This window comes from Stegastes partitus, unplaced genomic scaffold (genome assembly GCF_000690725.1).
Source record: "Stegastes partitus isolate 25-593 unplaced genomic scaffold, Stegastes_partitus-1.0.2 Scaffold1269, whole genome shotgun sequence".
In the NCBI taxonomy this organism is placed as follows: Eukaryota; Metazoa; Chordata; class Actinopteri; family Pomacentridae; genus Stegastes; species Stegastes partitus.
In genome coordinates, this window is record NW_007579000.1 from 64,365 (window position 1) to 74,980 (window position 10,616).

The following is a 10,616-nucleotide window of genomic DNA, read 5'->3' on the forward strand; positions in this document are numbered from 1 at the left end:
AACAGCTGTAAACATCTGTCTTCTGACGCAGTAAGGCAACGTCACACACAAGTTCTTTCTGACTCTATTGGCCCTATTTTCCAGAACACTCTGCCCTTGTTCCTAAACCACCAAATGCAAAAGGAGCCTTCCAACTAGTGCACAGGTGTTTGTGCGCATCTGCTTCACTGTCAGTACAGCTCTGCCGCGTCCTTGCCATTTTATCACCAACTGATAATTACCAGGACAATCAGTTTGCAGCAACTGAGGCAGAATTCCAATTTAGCCCACAAACACTTGGGAATGCAATTTAACACGCTCGACGAGAGAAAAGAAGAGGCCAGGAGACGTCTCCCATCAGTAAGGAGGCTGGCGATTATGGAGAACTGCAGCTTTTAATGATTTGACATTTTTAATGATGGCTGCGGGGAGGAGGAGGAGGCGAACTATTTATCAGGAGAAAGCCCCCCGGGAGACCTCGGCTCGCGATTGTTCCCAACTCCGTGCGCTTCGGTTCAACGTTCTCAAGCGACCGTTCACTTCTGTTGTCCGAGTCGTGCACGGACTCGGGCTGAGAAAGCGCCCTTCAAAGCAGCCCATTAAACGCCACAATAAAAGTGCGTGCGGGTGTCAGCCCAGTGTGAAGATGAATAACCTTGTTAGGAGCCCTAAGGTGCTTCCCCACCCCCTCCTTGTAACGCCGAACGTAACCGACTGCTGAGCTACCATAAATAAATCCCCAGCATCGAGCACAGCCGCACCTCAGCCTGAAGATTGCTCAAATTATAAACCCAAAAACTCCCAGAACATCATTTCCACCCCTTTGCACAACTGACAGCTAATAAAAAAACAGGCTGCGCTAAGAAAGAAAACAGTACAGGTAACCGTTGTGGATCCGTCTCTCCGTTCTGTGCTACTGCCAACCTTATGAACGCCTATTTCAGAATTGCCACGTTTGAAGACACCAATAAAGCGAATGACCGCCATGAGAAACTTCAGAAAGGTTGTAAAAAAAATTTGTTTGGAATTGGTTGAACCGCAGCCAGTCATGAGATGTAATCAGCACGTCCACGTCGGGCAGCGACTCTAAAGCAGCAGCAGGTGACGCCGAGTTGGAAATAGAATAGAATCGATTTATTGCTTTTCTTTTCCGAGTTTGCCGCTGTAATGTTATGGCGTCCAACTCTTCATGTGGAAAAACCAATCACTTTTTTTCTTTGTAAAGGAAAAATAGAAGCAGCGAGAGAGTATAGAGGTACATACGGACCGGCGCCAACAATAAATCCAACAGACTTGATCATCCTGATACAAAGCAATGTTCTGCTGGGAAACCGTCACCTGGATGTTGCTCTGACACAGACCACCAGCGTGGGATTGTAAAATAAAACAATTCATCAGACACTTCATCAGTCGTCATGAAATAAATATGTTTAGTCGTTGGACCTGAATGCATGAACCAGGCTTCATAAGCAAACTCCAAATGCGCTCCCTGCCTGGCTCACAAACAGCCCATAATATCCCTCGACAGTGGAAGGTGCTACTGCGTCGTTCCCCCGGGCCTTACATGAACAAGTCCACTGCTGCTCTCTGGGCCTCCAGTGACCCGGTCTGCACCCTCAGGCCTCCTGTAATGTAGGCAAGTTCAAAACAAACTGTTTTTCTTCTCATCTTAATTAAAAATGACCAATAATAATCCAGACCGATTGGTAGTTAGCATTTCGTATCACAGCCCTACGCCCATCTGAAGAGTTCATTAGCAAAAACAGATACCTCCATGTTCACAAACCTTCAGAAAACCCACTGCTCCATCGTCTACCTGAGACAACATCAATCAGACTTAAGTTATCTCTACTGTTGTCATTTCTACTCAGTCAGTGACATCATCTCAAGCAAACAACAAAAAACAAGTTTTCTGAAAATCTACAAAAATGGAGTTATCTGTTTTTGTAGATTAACTCTTCATCTAAAGACTCGTTCAAACCAAGCACATCCCTCCATGGAGACAGGGAGCCACACCTCCAAAGCTGCCCAGGAACAGGTGTAGATCTGGCCACCAAACCCTCAAGATCCCAATCCAATAGTGCATCCCTGAGATGTGCAGGAAGTAGCCTGATCCCCATCCTGCAGTCCCGAGGAAGGTTAGGGTTATGCTGAAAACTTCTGGGCCCCAGATGCCACAGGACACTCCCATGAGGTCCCACGCTCCATCAGCTCCCCTTCTTTTAGCATGACGTAACATGAAGCAGGTGGTTTTGATATTGGAGATGATCGATGTCTATACCTGTACAAACCTGTGCTGCCTTTATAATGGATGAGAACTCTGCTCATTCTAACATAGCACAGACCAGATATCTACCAGGTGTCTCGCTCCTTCCTGGTGCGCTGCCGAGTTATAACAAGAGGACAAATTTGCAAGCAGCACCATCACACACGGGGACAAGTTTTTGTCACCCGTCTCGAGAATTGGCCCAAAAGTGAGCAGTGAGAGTTGACAGTCCTGTTTGCCACCTGCAGAGCCAGGAGGACAGGAGCTCCTGATTCTGACACATTTCTCCACTGAAACAGCCACTTATGAGCATATTTTAACTGCATAACTGGCCATGCTTAAAAATGACTTGACATGCTCTGCATGTAGGCCACGGGACGGCTCTGATGACATGGAGCTTAACTAGGAGGCATGTTAGCAGATCAAAAGTGCCGTGTCACTTTAGCTGCTAAATTGCCTCAATCTGCCGTCGCTGGGCTCGTGGCTTCATCCACCCCTGAGAAAATAAGTCATTAGCTACAGTCAAACATTGTGTGAATTTACTTGGATAATTAATGGGGTGCTGTGCTCAAGGACTCGACTGAGCTCTAATTAAAAATGTAAAACAAAATTTGGAGAAGGGGGAGGAGGGGGGCCGTGGTGTGATACGTGTCTGATCCGTTTTGGTGTCGCTTTGATCTAACCTATTTCTTTCCCAGAGCTCCAGAAAAACTCAAAGACGTTCACTGGTCCTAAACTCAGGAGAACTCAGCAACGCGCCAACTTACCGTCGCCAAACAAGTCAGTGATTAATCAGGAAGCAAGTCTACGAGCCAGAATCTCTAACAAAGTTAAATATTTGCTCCCTCTGTCGTACAGTTTGCTGAACAGAACACATGACCTACATAACCTTTACCTATTCGTGCAAAAGTACAGAACATTTTAAGGGTTCTGTAGACAGAACCCACTGCTGTGAACAAAGATCCTGGTTTCTTGCAAGGAACGCAGCAGGCGACAGAGACGCTGGATGTCAGAGGAGCCACAGGATCCCTGTCGTGTACATCTATGAGCGCACAGGACAGCTCAATTATTCATGCCGTCGCAGTATGGCTGAACAATTGCTCTGCTCGCGGGGTGGTTGAAACCAGAGGTGTGTTTGTTCGAGTCGCATCAGAGCAACAGGAGGAGTCTAAAAAATGGATCCTGAAAACAAATATCAAGTTGTACTTCCGATGCGTTTAAAGTCACTTTGCAAAGCTGCAAAAAGGGGGTCGGAGAGCTAAAGGCACGTCTGAGCAGTTTGAAAGAAATCCACACGTGTCAAGATACGCAGCAACTCTCTGCAAGCTGGTAAACGTGGATGTAAACAAAGCAGGATTTCAAATACCAATAAATAATCCTTACTTTATGTGGGAGAACATGCCTTGAACACATCTGTTAGAGCTCAGTGACGCATGCACGACTGAATGTAAAAGCTGGTGGTTATGAATCTCTGCTTATAAACTAACATCAAACGATACAAAACAATTTGTACGATTTATTTTAATTTAAATGCTCCCTCTACCACTCGATCTACAGCACCAACAGACACAGCTAAAGAAAAAGACCAGAGCAACAATGCTTTAACACAAAGTGAAGCGTTTCATTCTGGGCTTACCAACTCACAGAAGTCTACTCTGACATGTGCACACACGACTCTCCCGTTATCCACCAGTTCCGTTTCTCTACGCTAAGAGGAAGCTGCCGTGTGTGGCTGCGTGTTTTCCACCGACATATACACACACACACACTGCTGCATAATCTGAGGTTATCTGAGGTGATTCACTACAGCGGTGTGTACGTGGACTCTGCCCTCACACTGACCCAGCGCTTTGAGAACACTGTTTTGCATGGCTGATTGCTGTGGCAGGAAAACAGACGAGGACGGAGGGGAGACGGCACCCACGGAGCAGCCAGGCAAATTCTTTTTTTCCTACGCAGACCGTACGTTGCCGAAGACACGCCACGGGCTAGAAAAACATCTCAATGGCAGATCTGTGCCGCTGCTATTAAGGTCGGAAATTACAGCATCGTGCCAGGCAGCGGTGTATTTAGTGCATACATGGAGAACACAACCTCTGTCAAGAGTAATTTTCATTCACGGGAGTTTGAATGCAGCACATAATGCAGAGCTCCAGTGTACCGTTATAGAAACACGTGGGTGGAAGCTTCTTCCAGGAGGAGCGCTTCACACCACATCCTTCTCAGATGTGAAAGATAAACAGCCCCAGTAACTCGTCTCTCTGTACCGCTGGGAGGAACATCCGTCATCTGCCTGAAGAGCAGGGTGAGAATCCAGCGACGGGCAGCGCCGGCTGACAAGGGCAGCAACCTACTCTGTTCTAATCAAGCACACAGCGCCTGAAGGAGGGAAACCGTGAGCGAGACTGGCTTCAAACGGGTGAGCGTATTGGAGGAACCTTTCTGCTGGAAACAGGGTCTCATGTCCTGTCTAATAAACACTGACAGTCTGGAGCCAGTGGCACTGTGTTACCATCAGTGACTTGCCAATGACGGGGTGGGAAGTCAGAGCTTAGCCTTTCCCATGATCCCTTCCAGCGGACAAAGCCCACAAAATGACCCGTCTGCGGGCCACTGGCACTCAGGTCTGGACCTGGTGGGAAACGCTCATGCATTGCAGTCGGTCTCTGCTGTTCAATCAGCCCTATCCGGACGGGGCAGTGGAAACCACTGGTGGACGTTCTAAAACCTCTGGGCAACACTGTGCCGCCTTTACCCCCGCACCTCCTGAAACAATCATTCTCCATCATTAACACTCGCACAAAAATCATTTAAACTGCCGTTAAGAGCAGCTAAACATGAGTGGCAGCAATTTAAGAGAGCAGCTCAATCGAGTGCGAGCCACTCAAGTGATTAGACTCCATTACACAGTGCAAACACGAGGGCGCTGCTGGCCTTTTAAAATGACCCGCTGTCCCGTAAAGCCCGGGCCCGGCCCCGCTCGGCACCGGATTGCTCTTAATGGGATTTCACAACATTAACATTCTGCTGAGTCAGCATCAGACACGCCGGCTACAGTCCCCTTCTGCTGAAACAGCCTCTACTACTGCTGCTGTGTGTGTGTGTGTGTGTGTGTGTGTGTGTGTGTGTGTGTGTGTTAGTGTACGTTAGAGTGAGTGTGGGATGAAGGGGATTGAGTGGACACAGAGTGTGGACGGGTGGGTTTTTAATCAGCCATGATCTGATTACAGTACAGCAGAAAACTACAATAATATGCAGATTTTCTAACAAACGACATAAAATAAGAACAAGTTTATGAGCGCGGTGGCACCATTTTGTTGTACTTGTGTCTCTGTGCATGTCTGAATTACACAGTTAACTTCTGGACATGTTTATGGGCCAAATTATACTGTAGCTGCTTAAATAAAGCAACGGCAGGAGCCATGTTTAATAAATTAGGACAAATAAATCCCCAATTTAAATAATTTACTTCACCTGTAGACCAGTGGTTCTCACACTTTATGAGCCACGACCCCCAAGACGACATAAGTTTGTGTTCGTGATCCCCCAGTTTGAATTTTTAATATATCACGAGTAATAACTGTTGTTCATGGGTTAAAAATTAATGTGTTAATTCCACAGATTCATCTCTTTACATTAATTTTCTTTTGAATAAATGAATGAATGTAATTTATTTCAAACAAATGAAAGGGAAAAAATATATAAAAACAAATAAAAATAATTTTAAAAAGAGCAAAAAAGAATAATAACATCATATAATCATATCATAATATTAACAAGTCAGAAAAAGGAGCAGGGGAACAAGTCTACACTTTTAATTTTGACAGCCCAAATACAAATGTATTTGATAGGCTTGTTTTTTCTTGTTGTTGTGGGTTTTTTTTACAATGATCTGGTGACCCCCTGAAATCATCTTGGGACCCTCACGGGGCTCCCGACCCCCAGTTTGAGAACCACTGCTATAATTTTAATCGATGAAAAACAGTGGATGTTTCTTTATATGCTGATAAAACCGCTCAACTCCTGACAGTTTGCAGAAAAAAACTCCTTCGCATACATCAGACTGATTAACACCAGGTTACTTAAATCACACATTAAACAGCAAAAACAGCGACTTCATTCAAAATTCACTTTCCACGATTGGCCCGTCGAAATCCAAAGTATTAAACGCAGCAAACGAGCTGCAGTCTTCCACCGTAAACAGCATTTAGCTGCTGATCTCTTCACGGCGGTTTGATATCAGGACAGTCCTTACGGCTCATTTGCATGATGGAGCGGCTCGTTCGCTGGAGGTAACTTCAGGTCAGAGCTCAGCTGGGACACTTCCTGGTCAGATGGTTTCCACAAAGACCGTCCCAGCAACGTTTTAAGTCTGTCCGTATTTACTGTCACCTCTGAAATGTATTTATACCCAGAGCAGAGCTTCGCCAATGCATATGATCACTTTAACGTTAGCGGCGTATGTGCTAAAACAACCAAAGTCCTAACTTAGCATGAGCATCTAACACAGGGGTCTCCAATCCTGGTCCTCGAGAGGACGCGGGTCCGGCCTGGGTCCACTATATCATTTCTGCAAACGACTCCTCTCAGCAGGGGTCGCACCCGATGCCAATAAGTGACTGATGGCTGTGCTCTCACAGAACATGGAGGCGACAGTTACAGCTACTAGTTATCAGGATTTATGTTTTCTGAGCGCCCACGTTTTTAAACTTTTACTCAAACAAGTGAAATCTGGAGGTCTGAAGATGTTTGTGGTGGGTCTTTACATCATGGTCCTGTAGCTTCCTAAATGGCAATCTGCATCCATTCATCTGCAAATTGATCCGCTTCAGAGCCACTCGTCATTAAGGAGGATCGACTGGTTTGATTCACATCACAGCGCCGTCTGAATAATGGGGTGTCCATGTGCTACCACACACACGCACAGAAAACATCAGTCACGCGTGTAAATTGTGCAAGCCCAGCAGAATTCAGCCATCAGGACTGAACTGTATCTGCTTCGTGACTTAAGCATGATATAGGACTGCTCTGAATGCCACGGGCCTCGTCACATTCAGGCCACCCACCCACTCACGCGGCAACGGGGAGGTCAACCGATGTCGCCATGGCCACAGGGTCAAACCCCAGATGGTTGGAAGTGGAGTGCAAAGGGTCAGAGATATGAGCCAACTTCTGGGAGGCTCGTTAACATTCAAACCACTCGATGGAGTCGTCATCGAGAAACCGCTCGCGTGTTGAGAGATTGGGGTTTTTGTTTACTGCGCGAACCACAACTGAAATCGAGACCAACCAACCACAACAGTTAGCCGAGCTACCACATCAACCGGCTATGTTCTCTCCATCTCACCATCTGCTGTGGTCCACCCACACACATCTCTCATAGCACTTGATCTGGACAGTAGCCTGCAAACTGCCCAGGAGGGCAAAGCAGATGGTGTGGTTACAGGCAAAGCGTTTAGCCTCGAATAGCAGGAAGACTTCACATCTAATGGGCACGGAATGGAGTCAAACTGCCCCCGTTCCTAATGCATCTGGGGTATTAGAGCTGCCTTGTTTGCTCACCTGGAATCATGTCAGCCTTGATTCAACCAAATCAATAAAAAAGGAAAAGGCTCCTGATTAGTTTAAAACTCTGCAGAACACAAGCAAGAGAGCCAAGCACTTTCCCAGGACAGATTACCAGAGATGAATTCCAAGGAAAACCATCGCTTGATTTATGGATGAATAGATAAAGGAAGCATTGAAGGAAGCAAACTGCTTTGCAACAGCAGACGTTGCCTAATGTGAAGCGTTCAATGGAGGAAAAGCAGCGAAGCCAAAAAAAAAAAAAAAAAGAAATCTCTGCAGCTCAGTGTTGACAAGATCTGCACAATTAAAGCACAGCGTGATTCACTTCATTTGAGCTCTAATGTCTTTGTAATGCTGTGTTGATGTGTTCCTGGCAGGTCAGTAAACAAAGCTTTTAATTGACTCACACCTACTGCTGCAGCACCAGTCCCGGCTGTTCAACAAGTTAGACCGTTTTAAAGAAATACAACAACCGACTCGGTGCAATAACGCCGAGCCGAAGTTCTGAGTGGGAGACGAACACTCGAGAAACGCCTTCGGTTCGGTCACTTTTCCTGCGTGTGCTGGTCACGGAGCAGAGAGGCGCTAAAACGGCGCATTTCTGGGTAGAGTTCGGGAAAGACGCTCCTCGTCCGCTGGCGCGAGCTGGAAGGAATGTTTTTGTTGCTTCAGAAAACACACGAAGAAAGTTCGCCGAGTTTCTTTTTTTTTTCTTTTTCTTTTTCTGTTGAACACAGTTTAAGGCGACAAGTGGAGCCCGGTTCGGCTGCTTCTGCGGTTTGTTTTGGACTCTGTAAGTCCGCCAGAGGAGGAAAAACAAACTTACCTCCGCGCATCCAAGCCAGGAAGGTACCGAGAAAGGCGACCCGACGAAAACCTCTCACGACGCCAAGTTTCCTCTTTCCTCAGCGAACGCAGCCATCGGAGCCGAACCCGGGGACTGACATCCAGCAGTCACGGAGGAGTCGGTGCGCCAGCGGGGGGAGGACGCCCGGACCGAGCGGCTGTTTGTCCGGTGGCCACGGAGCGAAAGGAGGCAGCGGGCGGCTTTCTTTGTTCCTCCGGGCTGCAGGCTGCTCCGTGGATGTTATCACCGTTCATGTGTCCCCGACAGCCGCTGATTGGCTGCACGGCCGGGATCAAGAAAAGGTGACTTCCGTCAAGTTACACGCAATAAGAGCGCGTCTTCCGCCCAGGACGTCCACAGAGAAACACGCTCCTAAACACGCTATTCCGCATCAGGGGGGTTTGTATGCAATCTGTAGCTACGTGATTATATTACAACTTAACAAACGTTGTTATAGAGTGTTTTTGTGCTGTTTATGACGCCGAAATATGTTCTTTCCTTCACCGTGGCTTTATCTCATGCTTTTATTTTGTAGGTATCATCGCTACTGTTTCCGGTAAATTGTGTCTCTTTACAGCGAGGCAGGGTGGAGGCCACTTCATGCCTTACATAGTTTTATACTGAACATAATCACGATCTGTCTGCTGCTTCTGCACTTTATTGGCGTGCACCGACACAGTGACTCCATTCTATATTAAAGTATGCAGGAAAATATAAATAGACAACTTGAAGGCATAAGTAATAAAACCATCACACAGAGCCAGTGTTTGTCTTTAGACTAACCTCTGAAGACCCCAGCTCTGGTTTGATATGCATGTTTAAAATTTCTCTTTGCTATTTAAATAAAAAAATATAAAGAAAATAAAAATATAACTAAATATATCAAAAAAAATCTAAAAATTAAGAAAAATACCAAATAGCACTGGAATAATAATAAAATATATATTCAGAAAAATAACTACTGTGGTAAAATAACCCAAAATGTGAGTCTTAAGAGGTTCATAGAATCGATCCCATTGATTGTATTATACAGGTTATATAAAAGCATGTTTGAAAAAATCTACAGAACATCATTTACACGTCAAGCTGCATCACTTCTTTAAAAAAAAAAAAAAAAGTTTGAGTTGACACGTAGACTTTTTCTTCTCATGAACAAATCAAAGCAACAGAAGTGGATAAACCTGTAATCACATGACTCATAAAATCTGTAATTAATGAAATAAACTGACTTTATCTGTGATTTCTAATAATTAGCCGTGGTTACAAAATGACCCGTGAACACCAGAACCTTCTCAGCTTCGGACTTGTTTGGCTGCGTCTGTCACCAAAGGAATTTAAGAATCCGACTGTGAGACTGAACAAAGGTGGAAACGGACACTGAAAGTGGCAGCAAAATAAAAATCACAGTTTAACCAGGAGGTATAGAACAAGTTAAGAAACCAATTATCAGCCCTGACGGCCGTCCTCCTGCAGTGACATCGAGGCAGAGCAACACAACCCCTCCGGCAACAGATGAAGAATGAAGAATGAAGAATGGCAGAACGTTGGTCCTAAAACGTGTTATTCTCCACGCCGAGGACCGAGTCTGTCATCAGAAAAAAAGTTGGACTTGTGAAGAAAAAAAGCATTGAGTTGGTTCTGTGGGTTCTGTATTTGTGATCCAGTCAATCTAAAGTACCAGCTTTCAATTCTACACAAGATATATATTTATTTTTTTAATTTTTGATTAATAATATCCTGGAGACGATATAATTCTGAGCCTACTTTTGTCTTTTACCTGTGATTAATATGCGCGCTGTATTCTGAGCTTCCCTCATAAATTTAACTCATGTTCGATGCAGATGTAGCTTAAAGCAGGTGTTTAGTAGGAACAGCTGGAGTTAAACCCAAACTAAAGCTTCTTTAAATATACTGGACGCTGTTTTTGCACAAACCTTCATACAACCTGCACCTTAA

General features: G+C 45.4%; 1 protein-coding gene across 1 annotated transcript in view; it reads right to left on the bottom strand.

Annotated features, from left to right (window-relative positions):
- Positions 1 to 9,524, bottom strand: part of LOC103369311 (SPRY domain-containing SOCS box protein 4) — a 49,835-nt gene extending 40,311 nt beyond the window's left edge. The window contains exon 1 of the mRNA XM_008297998.1: positions 8,640 to 9,524. The gene's annotated coding sequence lies outside the window, so the exon portion shown is untranslated. The remainder of the gene's footprint in view (positions 1 to 8,639) is intronic.
- Positions 9,525 to 10,616: the final 1,092 nt, after the last annotated feature.